Source organism: Bombina bombina, chromosome 1 (genome assembly GCF_027579735.1).
Source record: "Bombina bombina isolate aBomBom1 chromosome 1, aBomBom1.pri, whole genome shotgun sequence".
Classification (NCBI taxonomy): domain Eukaryota; kingdom Metazoa; phylum Chordata; class Amphibia; order Anura; family Bombinatoridae; genus Bombina; species Bombina bombina.
The window spans coordinates 339,369,080-339,384,904 of NC_069499.1; positions in this window are offsets into that span (position 1 = coordinate 339,369,080).

The window sequence follows — 15,825 nt, forward strand, 5'->3', positions numbered from 1 at the left end:
CATTGTGAAATTGCAGCAGGTGTCTGGCATTAAAGAGACAAACAAATTGCAATTACAAGACATTTCTGTATTGCTATAGAATAACATATCAGCTGAGTCTTAGACACGAAACCCGAACATTTTGCTCATGATTAAGATTGAGCATGCAGTGCTAAACTTCCTCCCAATTTATTTGATCAAAGTTGGTTCATGATCCTTTGAAGGAACAGAAATGCACTACTGGGAGTTAGCTGAGTACATAAGCCAATGACAAGAGACATATAGATGTGCAGCCATCAATCACCAGCTGCTCCTTTGCATACCTTGATATGCTTTTTAACAAAGGGTTTCCAACAGGAAAAAAGCCAATTGGTTAACAGATGTAAAATGGTTTTTAAATTTCATGTTTTATCTGAAAAATGAATGAATAAAAATTTGTGTTTAATGTTTTAAAATTACCATCCTTTTTTACAGCAACTATTCTCCAGTAGTTAAACTCCACCATTTGCCTTATCTGGAGAAGAAGCCAATATGGGCCTTATTCCTCAGACAACTCATGCTATTAGTATACAGAGTTTTGCAGCTGTTAGCTACTAAAGCCAATTAGGGACAGATATGTAGCAGGCGTAGCCTTGAGAAGTCAGCAAGGTGCATTCCATGTTCTGATAATTAGACATTGCTCAACTTTCAGTGTTAAATTACTTGAGGGGCAAAATTAAATAATGAAAACATATTGCAAAGTTGTTTCATTATTATAAACTAAAGATAATCTCAAGGTGTTAACTGCCCCTTTAATACAAATTTGGGAATGTGTAGAGCAGTGTTTTTCAACCAGTGTGCCGTGCTACACTAGTGTGCCGTGAGAGATCCTCAGGTGTGCCGCGGCAGACTGACAACAGTGTGACATATTTTTTTTTTAAACTTTGCTTGTTTTTTATTCCCAGTGCAGGGGTAGTTTGTAGGAGGCATGGCATAACAGCACAATACATACAGTGTGTGATTTTTTTTTTTTTTTTTTTTAATTTTGGGATGGTGGTGTGCCACAGCAAAAAAATGGTTAAAAATCACTGGTATAGAGCACTGCAAGTTTAATGTTTGCTTGCAGTACTGTACACAACCAAATTTTGTAGGTTCAATTTTTTTTATGCTGTGTGCCCTGCAATATTGAGTTACTGACACTCATACTTGCATATATACATACACATGACACTAACATGCACAGCACACACTTAGTGTGTATACAACCTGGGAGAGATTGATGGAAAGGATATACATTTTAAAGAAAAGCCTGGGTTGCAAATGTAGGGCTTTATGTACAGTCAATTAATTGCTTGTTAATTCTTGTGGTGACACATGCAATATCACAGGTTGATTTCTTCTGGATCAGAACAGCAGAAATCCATAATGCAACTGGATGGGAGTATGGACTGGTGATGTGCATTGTCTCTGCATGAATTGATTTCCAATGGCAGAAACCAACATTGCTTTGATTTAAAGTACATAAGACCTGACTGTTTAATTTAGTCTAGTAGGAAATTCATTCTTTCTAGCACTGTAGTGGTCTGCAGGTTTCTCTAAACTTGCAACCTATAAACTGTCTGGGAGAGTCTCTAGCTAGCAATAGCTTCAGATGCTTTTAGTATCCTAAAACCAGAATGAAGAAATTATTTGCTATTCCTGAATGGAATGGCAGCCTTACAATATACAAAAACTTACTCTAGCCTGTGTGACTCTGAGGAGCATTAACATTAAGTTTCCCAGCTTCCTTTTTTTTTATATATATAAAAAGTAGGTTTGTTTTGGGGGTGTTTCCCTTGCAAAGTCTTATGATATAAAAATATATATATTATAATTAACATGTTAAGACTTGTCTATTTCAGCTACAAGTCTGTATTGGCTTCTCCAAATAAAGTAGCAGGGGGGGGGCTTGCGGGATATATGGGTTTAATGCATCCATAATTGCTTACATTATAATTACAACACTTGTCTGTGTTGCAAGTTTTGGGGGAATTGAGGCAATAAGAAACTTTCTAGAACACTTACAGGACTCCCAAAAAACCATCTTGAATTCCATTAGATTTGCACTGCCAAGGGGACCCAATTTGCGCCCAATCTGTATATGGGAGCCTTTGAAGGCAAAATATGAGAACAATAGGTTTAAACACAAGGATCTAATATTTTGGAGAAGGTACATCAATGTCCTAATTTGGGAAGGGGACGATCTCTCCTGGTCTAAATTTGTAACACAACTCAGTCAGAATTATATGAATCTTAAGTTCCCCCAAAACATAGCTATAGATCATATTAAAGGGAAAGTGTACACCACTTTATTGTTTAAAAAGATAATCCCTTTATTATCCATTCACTAGTTTTGCATAAACACTATTTTAATAATATACTTTTTTACCTCTGTGATTATCTTGTATCTAAGCCTCTGCAAACTGCCAATTATTTCAGTTAATTTGACAGACTTCCATTTTAGCCAATCAGTGCTGACTCCCTGGAACTCCACGTGCGTGAGCACAGTGTTATCTATATGACGCACATGAACTAACACCCTTTAGTGGTGAAAAACTGTCAAAATGCCCTGAGAGGAGAGATGGCCTTCAAGGGCATAGAAATTAGCATATGAACCTCCTAGGTTTAGCTTTCAACTAAGAATACCAAGAAAACAAAGCAAAATTGGTGATAAAAGTAAAGTGGAAAATTGTTTAAAATTACATTCTCTATCTGAATCATGAAAGTTTATTTTGGACTAGACTGTCCCTTTAACTTTCTAGATGTGGTTCTTTTCTCTATAAATGAGTATGCAGCAAACTGTTTAGAAAGGAAACTATTTAGAGGCCAATAGTGCGTATCATCCCAAATGGATAGAAAACATTTCAGAGAGTTAGATGCAATTGCACTAAAATAGAGGACTTTGAGGAGGAATCGGAGAAATTAAAAGTAAGGTTCCAGGAAATACATTATCCAAGACAAATAGTAGAGAGCATGTGAGAGTGAAAACTACAAATAGGGACTGTTTGATGTTCAACAATAGAGGGTACAGATAAATAGTATGACCACAAAACAGATCTGATAAGGAAGAGTAATCGCAATTAAAACACCTCCAAGAAGAACAAAGGAGTACATTTTGTTACAACTTTTAATGATGGCTTTTTAAAATTAAAAATCATTAAGAAACATTTGGCTGTTTTAAGAAAGACGACCCCCCTTTTAAGGGATACTGTAGGGGAATCAACTGGAGTGATTTTTAGACGGAACAAAAATCTTAAAGGGACAGTCAAGTCCAAAAAACTTTCATGATTCAAATAACAATTTTAAACAACTTTCCTATTTACTTTTATCACTAATTTTGCTTTGTTCTCTTGGTATTCTTAGTTGAAAGCAAAACCTAGGAGGTTCATATGCTAATTTCTTAGACCTTGAAGGCCGGCTCTAATCTGAAAGCATTTTTTAAGTTTTTCACCACTAGAGGCCATTAGTTCATTTGTTTCACATAGATAATATTGAGCTCACGCACGTGAATTTACAGAGGAGTGAGCACTGATTGGCTAAAGTGCAAGTCTGTCAAATGAACTGAAATATGGGGGCAGTCTGCAGAGGCTTAGATAGAAGGTAATTACAGAGGTAAAACGTGTATTAGTATAACTGTATTTGTTATGCAAAACTGGGGAATGGGTAATAAAGGGATTATCTATCTTTTTAAACAACAACATCTTTTTTGACTGTCCCTTTAAATATGGGGATTCCCAGTATAATGAAAAGCAAAAAAACAAAGGGAGTAGGCAGGCATACATACACTAAAAGGTTTCTTTAAATGTTTTATGCTGTGACAATCTGCACAGGTCCAAGAACTATAATAAAATTATATAAAAAGGGGTCCAAAGAAAAGGGAAGTTGAATTGTAAATCGCATTTTGTAGTTTACATGTTGGAGGGCACCTGCTCTAATCCTATGAGATACATAGGAAGAACAAACGAAGTCTCAAGATAAGATGTCTTGAACAAGGACCAGAAATCGGTTCCTCCTCTCAGAGACAAGGTTCCTCTAGCTCTGCTTGAAAGTCAAGTTCAAACTAGAACAGGTGCAAGCAGTCCAAAAAAAATCTACTTCCTCATCCAAGTCTGCATGAAGGTACAGCTCCTGATCCAGAGGTTCTGTAACCACATACGCTTTTTCATATTATTTCTATCTGTATACCAAAGCCTTGTACTTAGAGAAAACACCTCTCCTACCTCCCACTGGGAGTGTAAATTCTTCTGCTGCCTTTGTTTACACAGAGTTTCTTTAGCCAGTACTTAAAGGGACAGTCTACTCCAGAATTTGTATGGTTTAAAAAGATAGATAATCCCATTATTAACCATTCCCTAGTTTTGCATAACCAACACGGTTATATTAATATACTTTTGACCTCTGTGATTACCTTGTATCTAAGCCTCTGCAGACTGTCCTCTTATTTCAGTTCTTTTGAAAGACTTGCATTTTAGCCAATCAGTGCTGACTCATAAATAATTCCACCGGAGTGAGCACAGTATTATCTATATGGCACACATTACTTAGTGCTGTCTATCTGTGAAAAACTGTTCAAATGCACTGAGATAAGAGGCAGCCTTCAAGGGCTTAGAAATTAGCATACAGGGAGTGCAGAATTATTAGGCAAGTTGTATTTTTGAGGATTAATTTTATTATTGAACAACAACCATGTTCTCAATGAACCCAAAAAACTCATTAATATCAAAGCTGAATAGTTTCGGAAGTAGTTTTTAGTTTGTTTTTAGTTATAGCTATTTTAGGGGGATATCTGTGTGTGCAGGTGACTATTACTGTGCATAATTATTAGGCAACTTAACAAAAAACAAATATATACCCATTTCAATTATTTATTTTTACCAGTGAAACCAATATAACATCTCAACATTCACAAATATACATTTCTGACATTCAAAAACAAAACAAAAACAAATCAGTGACCAATATAGCCACCTTTCTTTGCAAGGACACTCAAAAGCTTGCCATCCATGGATTCTGTCAGTGTTTTGATCTGTTCACCATCAACATTGCGTACAGCAGCAACCACAGCCTCCCAGACACTGTTCAGAGAGGTGTACTGTTTTCCCTCCTTGTAAATCTCACATTTGATGATGGACCACAGGTTCTCAATGGGGTTCAGATCAGGTGAACAAGGAGGCCATGTCATTAGATTTTCTTCTTTTATACCCTTTCTTGCCAGCCACGCTGTGGAGTACTTGGACGCGTGTGATGGAGCATTGTCCTGCATGAAAATCATGTTTTTCTTGAAGGAAGCAGACTTCTTCCTGTACCACTGCTGTAGGACTGGGAGTTGAGCTTGACTCCATCCTCAACCCGAAAAGGCCCCACAAGCTCATCTTTGATGATACCAGCCCAAACCAGTACTCCACCTCCACCTTGCTGGCGTCTGAGTCGGACTGGAGCTCTCTGCCCTTTACCAATCCAGCCACGGGCCCATCCATCTGGCCCATCAAGACTCACTCTCATTTCATCAGTCCATAAAACCTTAGAAAAATCAGTCTTGAAATATTTCTTGGCCCAGTCTTGACGTTTCAGCTTGTGTGTCTTGTTCAGTGGTGGTCGTCTTTCAGCCTTTCTTACCTTGGCCATGTCTCTGAGTATTGCACACCTTGTGCTTTTGGGCACTCCAGTGATGTTGCAGCTCTGAAATATGGCCAAACTGGTGGCAAGTGGCATCTTGGCAGCTGCACGCTTGACTTTTCTCAGTTCATGGGCAGTTATTTTGCGCCTTGGTTTTTCCACACGCTTCTTGCGACCCTGTTGACTATTTTGAATGAAACGCTTGATTGTTCGATGATCACGCTTCAGAAGCTTTGCAATTTTAAGAGTACTGCATCCCTCTGCAAGATATCTCACTATTTTTTACTTTTCTGAGCCTGTCAAGTCCTTCTTTTGACCCATTTTGCCAAAGGAAAGGAAGTTGCCTAATAATTATGCACACCTGATATAGGGTGTTGATGTTATTAGACCACACCCCTTCTCATTACAGAGATGCACATCACCTAATATGCTTAATTGGTAGTAGGCTTTCGAGCCTATACAGCTTGGAGTAAGACAACATGCATAAAGAGGTTGATGTGGTCAAAATACTCATTTGCCTAATAATTCTGCACTCCCTGTATGAGCCTACATAGGTTTAGCTTTAAACAAAGAATACCAAAAGAACAAAGCAATTTTGACAATAAAAGTACATTGGAAAGTTGTTTAAAATTGCATGCCCTATATGAATTATGAACATTTTTTTTTTATTTTTTTTTTACTAGACTGTATCTTTAAAGAGACAATAAACACTAAATACATGCTAGATAGAATGCTGCATTCAAAGAAAAGATTAGTCTGAGAATAACATGTAGGTGTATTTTCTTAAAGCTTCATTAGTTGTTTAAATATTGACAAAATAAGTGTAAACTTTTAGGGCTAGATTACAAGCGGAGCGCAATAATTCCTTTCATGAAAGCAATATTAGCGCTCCACTTTGTAATACCAGCTCCGCATCATAATGTGCGCTGATATTACAAGTTAGTAAAATATACAGTTATGGCCAAAAATATTGGCACCCCTGCATTTCTGTCAGATAATGCACCACTTCACCCAAAAAATTGTTGCAATTACAAATGTTTAGGCATTCTCATGTTTATTTATTTTGTTTGTATTGGTATGACACAAAAAAAAGGGAAAAAAGCCAAATCTGACACATTCCACGCAAAACTCCAATGGACTGGACAAAATTATTGGCACCTTCTCAAAATTGTAAGAAATAATTGCATTCCAAGTTTGTTATCCTTTGTGGGAAAGCATGGACAATCTCAAGGTTACATGTCCCATCTCCAGAGATCCTAATGTTCCTGTGTCCACTGTGTGCAACATTGTCAGGAAGTTTACAGCCCCTGGCACTGTAGCTAATCTCCCTGGACGTGGACGAAACGAAAAATTGATCAAAGATAACAACGAATGGTGGATAAAGAACCTCTATCAACTTCCAGACAAATTCAAGCTGACCTTCAGGCACAGGGTACAAATGTGACAACCCGCACTATACATTGCCACCTGAATGAAAAGGGATTCTATGGTAGCAGACCCAGGAGGACTTAACTGCTGACACAGAAACATAAAAAAGCCAGATTGGAGTTTGCCAAATTTTATCTGAGGAAGCCAAAATTCTTTTGGCAGAATGTGCTGTGGACAAACTAAACACAATTACAGCTTTTTGGTAAAGCCCATCATTCTACTGTTTTCAAAAAAAGAAATGAGGCTTTTAAAAAAATGAATACAGTCCCTACAGTCAAACATGGTGGAGGTTCACTGATGTTTTGGGGTTGCTTTGCTGCTTCAGGCACTGGATGTTTTGACTGTGTGCATGGCATTATGAAATCTGAAGACTACCAACTAATTCTGTGGTGCAATGTAGGGTCCAGTGTCAGAAAGTTGGGTCTCCTTCATAGGTCATGGGTCTAACAGCAGGACAATGACCCAAAGCACACGTAAAAAAGCACCCAGAAATTGTTTAAGACAAAGCACTGGAGACTACTGAACTGGTCAGCAATAAATCCAGATTTCAATCCCATAAAGCACCTATAGTTGGGAAAAGGAACCCTTCCAATCTAAGAGGCCTGCAGTTGGCGAAAGAAGAGTGGTCCAAATTTCCAGTAGAGAGGTCTAAGAAACTCACTGATAGTTACAGGAAGTGATTGATTTCAGTTATTTTTTTTCAAGGGGTGTGTTGCCAAATATTAAATTGAAGGTGCCAATAATTTTGTCCAGTCCATTGTTAATATTTCACATGGAATGTGTCAGATTTGGCATTTTTTCTCTTCACTTTTTTGTGTCATACCAATGCAAACAAAAGAAATAAAGTGGAGAATGCCTAAACATTTGTAATTGCAACATTTTCTAGGGGTGGAGGGGTGCATTACATGACAGAAATGCAGGGGTGCAAATATTTTTGGCCATAAATGTATATGCTGATATCCATATATATTTATGTGTTAGTAACACATAAATATATATGAATATAAGTATATATATATATATATATATATATATATATATATATATATATATATATGGGAAAAACACAGTTCCCATTGAAATCAATGTAAAGGAACCCCTTTCCCAGCAACTTTAACACCAAAATACTGCTTAGTGCAGTAATTTTATTAAAAAATAAAGATGCTGCCATCTTTATTTCTTTAATAAACAACACTAGACAGTATTTTGGGGGCATTTGGGGCAGCTTTATAAAATTTACCAGAGATCTGACTACTGGTGTGACAGTAGTCCTCTTAATGTATCCGACACATGTTTTGGCGTATGTCTCAGGCTTTCTCCTTGAGTTTTTGAAAACATAGTTTACATTTGAATTGTTTTTGTAGGATTACTCTATGATTTTTCAAAATGCAGTTACTGCGTATCTTTTATTCTTGTTAATTTTTCAGCCAGGAAGTGTTAGAATACATTTGAACTGTATGGAGCATGAGTGAAAACAGAAAAAAAATTAAGCTTAGACAAATTCCATATTGTACTATATATATAGCCATTAGTTTACACTGGGGTTCTGCTCCTTAATGAACAGTTGTAAAAACAAATCGGTTTAAAATGAACCCAGTTATATAATGTAAGTCAAAGGGAAGTAAATGAGTTAAGGCTCCAGGTCCCTCTCAAAACTGACATTAGTAATATAATATTATATTAAACAATATATATTATGGGCTAGATTACAAGTGGAGAGGTATTTTGCATTTTCACTATAATGAAAACTCTGCTAGGATTTTCATTTTTGCGCTAGTTGGATTGCGCTGGTATTACAAGTTGAAATTAAACAGATTTTTCTCTAGCAGTAACCAAAATCGCAAATAAAGTCGAAATCCGAAAAACATAATTTATGTAAGAACTTACGTGATAAATTCATTTCTTTCATATTAGCAAGAGTCCATGAGCTAGTGACGTATGGGATATACATTCCTACCAGGAGGGGCAAAGTTTCCCAAACCTCAAAATGCCTATAAATACACCCCTCACCACACCCACAAATCAGTTTAACGAATAGCCAAGAAGTGGGGTGATAAGAAAAAAAGTGCGAAAGCATAAAAAATAAGGAATTGGAATAATTGTGCTTTATACAAAAAAATCATAACCACCACAAAAAAAGGGTGGGCCTCATGGACTCTTGCTAATATGAAAGAAATGAATTTATCAGGTAAGTTCTTACATAAATTATGTTTTCTTTCATGTAATTAGCAAGAGTCCATGAGCTAGTGACGTATGGGATAATGAATACCCAAGATGTGGATCTTCCACGCAAGAGTCACTAGAGAGGGAGGGATAAAATAAAGACAGCCAATTCCGCTGAAAAATAATCCACACCCAAACAAAGTTTAAATCTTATAATGAAAAAAACTGAAAATATAAGCAGAAGAATCAAACTGAAACAGCTGCCTGAAGTACTTTTCTACCAAAGACTGCTTCTGAGGAAGAAAACGCATCAAAATGGTAGAATTTAGAAAAAGTATGCAAATCTGATCAACGAAGCTTCATTCCTAAATGCCCAGGAAGTAGAGACTGACCTAGTTGAATGAGCTGTAATCCTTTGAGGCGGAGGTCTACCCGACTCAACATAAGCATGATGAATCAAAGACTTTAACCACGATGCCAAAGAAATGGCAGAAGCCTTCTGACCTTTCCTAGAACCAGAAAAGATAACAAATAGACTAGAAGTCTTTCGGAAATCTTTAGTAGCTTCAACATAATATTTCAAAGCTCTAACTACATCCAAAGAATGCAACGATCTTTCCTTAGAGTTCTTAGGATTAGGACACAATGAAGGAACTACAATTTCTCTACTAATGTTGTTAGAATTCACAACCTTAGGTAAAAATTTAAATGAAGTTCGCAAAACCACCTTATCCTGATGAAAAAATCAGAAAAGGAGACTCACAAGAAAGAGCAGATAATTCAGAAACTCTTCTAGCAGAAGAGATGGCCAAAAGAAACAAAACTTTCCAAGAAAGCAATTTAATATCCAGAGAATGCATAGGTTCAAACAGAGGAGCTTGAAGAGCCCCTAGAACCAATTCAAACTCCAAGGAGGAGAAATTGACTTAATAACAGGTTTTATACGAACCAAAGCTTGTACAAAACAATAAATATCATGAAGACTAGCAAACTTTCTGTGAAAAAGAACAGAAAGAGCAGAGATTTGTCCTTTCAAGGAACTTGCAGACAAACCTTTATCTAAACCATCCTGAAGAAACTGTAAAATTCTAGGAATTCTAAAAGAATGCCAAGAAAAATGATGAGAAGAACACCAAGAAATGTAAGTCTTCCAGACTCGATAATATATCATCCTAGATACAGATTTACGAACCTGTAACATAGTATTAATTACAAAGTCAGAGAAACCTCTATGACTGAGAATCAAGCGTTCAATCTCCATATCTTCAAGTTTAAGGATTTGAGATCCTGATGGAAAAAAGGACCTTGCGATAGAAGGTCTGGTCTTAACGGAAGAGTTCACGGTTGGCAAGTAGCCATCCGGACAAGATCCGCATACCAAAACCTGTGAGGCCATGCTGGAGCCACCAGCAGAATAAACGAACGCTCCTTTAGAATCTTGGAAATCACTCTTGGAAGAAGAACTAGAGGCGGAAAGAGATAAGCAGGATGATACTTCCAAGGAAGTGACAATGCATCCACTGCTTCTGCCTGAGGATCCCTGGATCTGGACAGATACCTGGGAAGCTTTTTGTTTAGATGAGAAGCCATCAGATCTATTTCTGGAAGTCCCCATATTTGAACAATCTGAAGAAATACCTCTGGGTGAAGAGACCATTCGCCCGGATGTAGCGTTTGGTGACTGAGATAATCCGCTTCCCAATTGTCTATACCTGGGACATGAACCGCAGAAATTAGACAGGAGCTGGATTCCGCCCATACAAGTATTCGAGATACTTCTTTCATAGCCAGAGGACTGTGAGTCCCTCCTTGATAATTGACATATGCCACGGTTGTGACATTGTCCGTCTGGAAACAAATGAACGACTCTCTCTTTAGAAGAGGCCACAACTGAAGAGCTCTGAAAATTGCACGGAGTTCCAGAAATGTTGATTGGTAATCTCGCCTCCTGAGATTCCCAAACCCCTTGTGCTGTCAGAAACCCCCATACAGCTCCCCAACCTGTCAGACTTGCATCTGTTGAGATCACAGTCCAGGTTGGAAGAACAAAAGAAGCCCCCTGAACTAAACGATGGTGGTCTGTCCACCACGTCAGAGAGTGTCAAACAATCGGTTTTAAAGATATTAATTGAGATATCTTTGTATAATCCCTGCACCACTGGTTCAGAATACAGAGCTGAAGAGGTTGCATGTGAAAACGAGCAAAGGGGATCGCGTCCAATACAGCAGTCATAAGACCTAGAATTTCCATGCATAAGGCTACCGAAGGGAATGATTGAGACTGAAGGTTTCGACAAGCTGAAACCAATTTCAGACGTCTCTTGTCTGTCAGAGACAGTCATGGACACTGAATCTATCTGGAAACCTAAAAAGGTTACCCTTGTCTGAGGAATCAACAAACTTTTTGGTTAATTGATCCTCCAACCATGTTCTTGAAGAAACAATACACATAAAAGCCTGGAAAGGTTCTTTCTATTGAAAATGAGCAAAGGGAATTGAATCCAATGCTGTGGCCATAAGACCTAAAACTTCTATGCATATATAGCAACTGAAGGAAATAATAGAGACTAAAGGTACCGACAGACGGAACCCAATAAAATTGTCCCTTGTCTGATAGAGACAAAGACAGTGACACAAACTATCTGGAAACCTAAAAAAAAAGATGACCCTTGTGTGAGGAATCAAGAGCTTTTGAAAAAAAGATCCTCTAACTATGTCCTGAAGAGCAAAGTGAATCATATGAGATTCCGCATCCTCAGAAAATAATCTGAATGAAAACAGAAAAATGAAAATATGCATTTATTGTATCTAATGAAAACAAATAATGCTATCACTGACCATAAAAAGGCAGAATAGTTTGAATAAAACCCCAAAACCCAGTTCCTAAAAAAGGAACTGGAAGAATACCCCAGAAGATTCCAGGTCTGAGCAGCGCTTGAACCCCATGGGTGCCCAGCCATGCTTCAACAGTACCCAAAATATATAGGATAGAAACACATTTAAAGAAAGTGTTAGCCTTACTGGAATAAAATCAAAGAAATTTGGACCAAATAGAACCAAATAAATTTCAAAGAAGTCTTAACCTGCCCCTTACCAGCCAAGCTGGAATACGGCACGTACATCGCAATATTAGGGAGCTGATTTCGAACTGAAAAATTTCCAATTATAAACATGTTACTTGGGAAAGAACTCAGGAATTTGTTCCTTAATAAGAACAATCAAACTAGTATAAGCTTAAAGTTTTAGTCTTAGAACTCAACCTTGAAGCCCAGAGTAACAGTTAAGAATTGAATCCAATTATAAAACAAATAATTGATTATCTTAGAACAAAAGAAATATGGATTTTTTTAAAAATCACAAAATTCTTCTAGCTAAAATAGCTAAAGACATAGATTAACCCTCATTTGCGAAAATATTCAATAAAATGAAGACACAAATGAAATTATTAGCATGATAGTCCAGTTTAAAGGACCAGTCAATACAGTGGACTTGCATAATCAATAAATGCAAAACAACAAGACAAATGCAACAGCACCTAGTCTAGTAAATGTTGTCCCTTTAACAATGCTAAAATAAATCATAATCTGATACTTGATCTTAAAGTAAACAGAAAAAATGAAGCAATTGCAATATCCAAATAAATCACAGGACCAAGAAAAGTACCTGAAACTAAATAATTTTCCATAAATAAGATACAACTATCTAAAGGAAAATAAATACTATTTTGCTATAGAAACAATAGCATAATTAGTAAGAGTAGAGATAGCCCCAATAAATTGGAGAACCCTCCAAATTGAATTTAACTGCTGGCAAAGAATACCGTATAGTTTAAAACCTTTGAAGAAGGAATAAAAGAAAATTCTCAGCCTATTCCATTCCCTAGTATGGGGAATTGGAAAGAAAACCTCTGAAAACACAGAAGAATAAATAGGCAGAAATAATGTCAGCTAGTCTTAAAGAACTAGTTACCTTAATATCCAAAATAATCAACACCTTTTCAACAAAGAACAAATGTACTTTAATAATAAAAAAATATTAAAAAAGTAGATTTGTTAGTGTCAATATCTGATGAAGAAAATTTCTGAAAGAGAAAAAAACATCATCAGAGAAGGATAAATCAGTATGTTGTTGGTCATTTGAAACTTCAATAATTAAAAAAGCCTTTAAAATAGAATCAGAAAAATATTTATTATAAATCTTCCAAATATTTCTTGTACATAAGATGTAAGAATGGCAATATATAAAGCATAAATACTAATGGATTCTGCACGTAAAAGTATATCATAATAACTTATTACAAACCATAGCTAAAGATAAACATTTATAACATTTAAAATAAATGAACTTGGCTTTGGTAGAACTGAAACTCAGTTAAGCGTTTTTCCAGAAGTGGCTTCTGATTCAGGGTCAATCTGAGACATCTTGCAATATGTAATAGAAAAAACAACATATAAAGAAAAATTGATCAAATTCCTTAAATGACAGTTTCAGGAATGGGAAAAAAATGGGAAAAAAATGCCAATGAACAAGCTTCTAGCAACCAGAAGCAATAAACAATGAGACTTAAATATTGTGGAGACAACAATGACGCTCGAATTTTTTAGCACCAAAAAAGCCGCCCACATTTTTTGGCGCCTAAATGCTTTTGGCGCCAAAAATGACGCCACATCCGGTAACGCCGACATTTTTTGACGCAAAAAAAATGACGCAACTTCCGGCGACACGTATGACGCCGGAAATGACAAGAAAATTTTTGCGCCAAGAAAGTCCGCGCCAAGAATGACGCAATAAAATGAAGCATTTTCAGCCCCCGCAAGCCTAACAGCCCACAGGAAAAAAGTCATATTTTAAGGTAAGAAAAAATTGATTTATTCATATGCATTATCCCAAATATGAAACTGACTGTCTGAAATAAGGAACGTTGAACATCCTGAATCAAGGCAAATAAATGTTTAAACACATATATTTAGAACTTTATATAAAAGTGCCCAACCATAGCTTAGAGTGTCACAGAAAATAAGACTTACTTACCCCAGGACACTCATCTACATGTAGTAGAAAGCCAAACCAGTACTGAAACGAGAATCAGTAGAGGTAATGGTATATATAAGAGTATATCGTCGATCTGAAAAGGGAGGTAAGAGATGAATCTCTACGACTGATAACAGAGAACCTATGAAATAGACCCCGTAGAAGGAGATCATTGAATTCAAATAGGCAATACTCTCTTCACATCCCTCTGACATTCACTGCACACTGAGAGGAAAACCGGGCTCCAGCCTGTTGCGAAGCGCATATCAACGTAGAATCTAGCACAAACTTACTTCACCACCTCCATGGGAGGCAAAGTTTTTAAAACTGATTTGTGGGTGTGGTGAGGGGTGTATTTATAGGCATTTTGAGGTTTGGGAAACTTTGCCCCTCCTGGTAGGAATGTATATCCCATACGTCACTAGCTCATGGACTCTTGCTAATTACATGAAAGAAATTGCAATAGCGTTTACGCATTCACCCATAACTTTACACTTCACTGTCACGCAAATAATATCGCATATTCGCATTCCCCATAGAAGTCAATGTAGAAATAAAAAAAGTTGAAAAAAACACCTCAATCGTGAAAATAACATAGCATATTCTCATTAGCGCTATTCTGACATGAATATAGTTATTATCAAAATATACAAAAAATAACAGCACTACTAAAATAAATAAGAAATAATCGATAAACTAATAACAAAAGGGTGCACGAGTAAGGTATCGCCTACATACCCACCAATACAAATAATACAAAATACTCAGCACACCATATGTCCATTTGCAGTTCAGAGACAATCTTCCTGACTCCGTATCCTGCAGATCACGCCAAGTTGTTCATCAGATGTTGGGAAGGCCCATTAGTGCAAAAGATTGAAGCCCGTATGTTGCACTAGTGAAACGCGCGTAGCTTTACATAAGCGGTGTTGACAGCTGGACACCGCTGAACTATTTAGCTTGCTTCAGGACTTGGGCTGACATCTCTGAAGGCGTGCTTTTGCACTAATGGGCCTTCCCAACATCTGACGAACAACTTGGCATGATCTGCAGAATACGGAGTAAGGAAGATTATCTCTAGGGATAGGCAAGGTGTCCGTATATGGACACTGGTGTCCGTGACTGGCCCTTGCAGTGTCCGCCGCCTATTTTGCTGCAGGGAGGAGTAGGACAGATGAATGCTGGTTGTGACTCCTCCTTGACACACACAGTGTCACATTTCACAGGGTTGTGGCCACTTCCACGTGATGCAGCTTAGTACCAGGAAAAGGACTCTGAGTGAGACTGAGAGAGATGGAAGATTCAAGAAGCAAGCTGCCACTGTGCCCCTGGAGCTTTATATGCAAAGGTAAAGCACTTTAACCAGCACCTGAGGTTTATTATAAGTAGTATTTAATTAGAATGAAAATATATACTAAGGTTATAATTCACAAACAAATACTATTAAAAACAGGGGCACTTTCATTCATCAAAGTTTACATTGCAGCAGATTTTATAAATACTTACCTTCTCCTCCCAGGAGCGTCCATCTGGTGGGGCCACACCGTGATTGGAGGAAACCGGTTTCGTCATTGCTGTGTAAGTACAGCA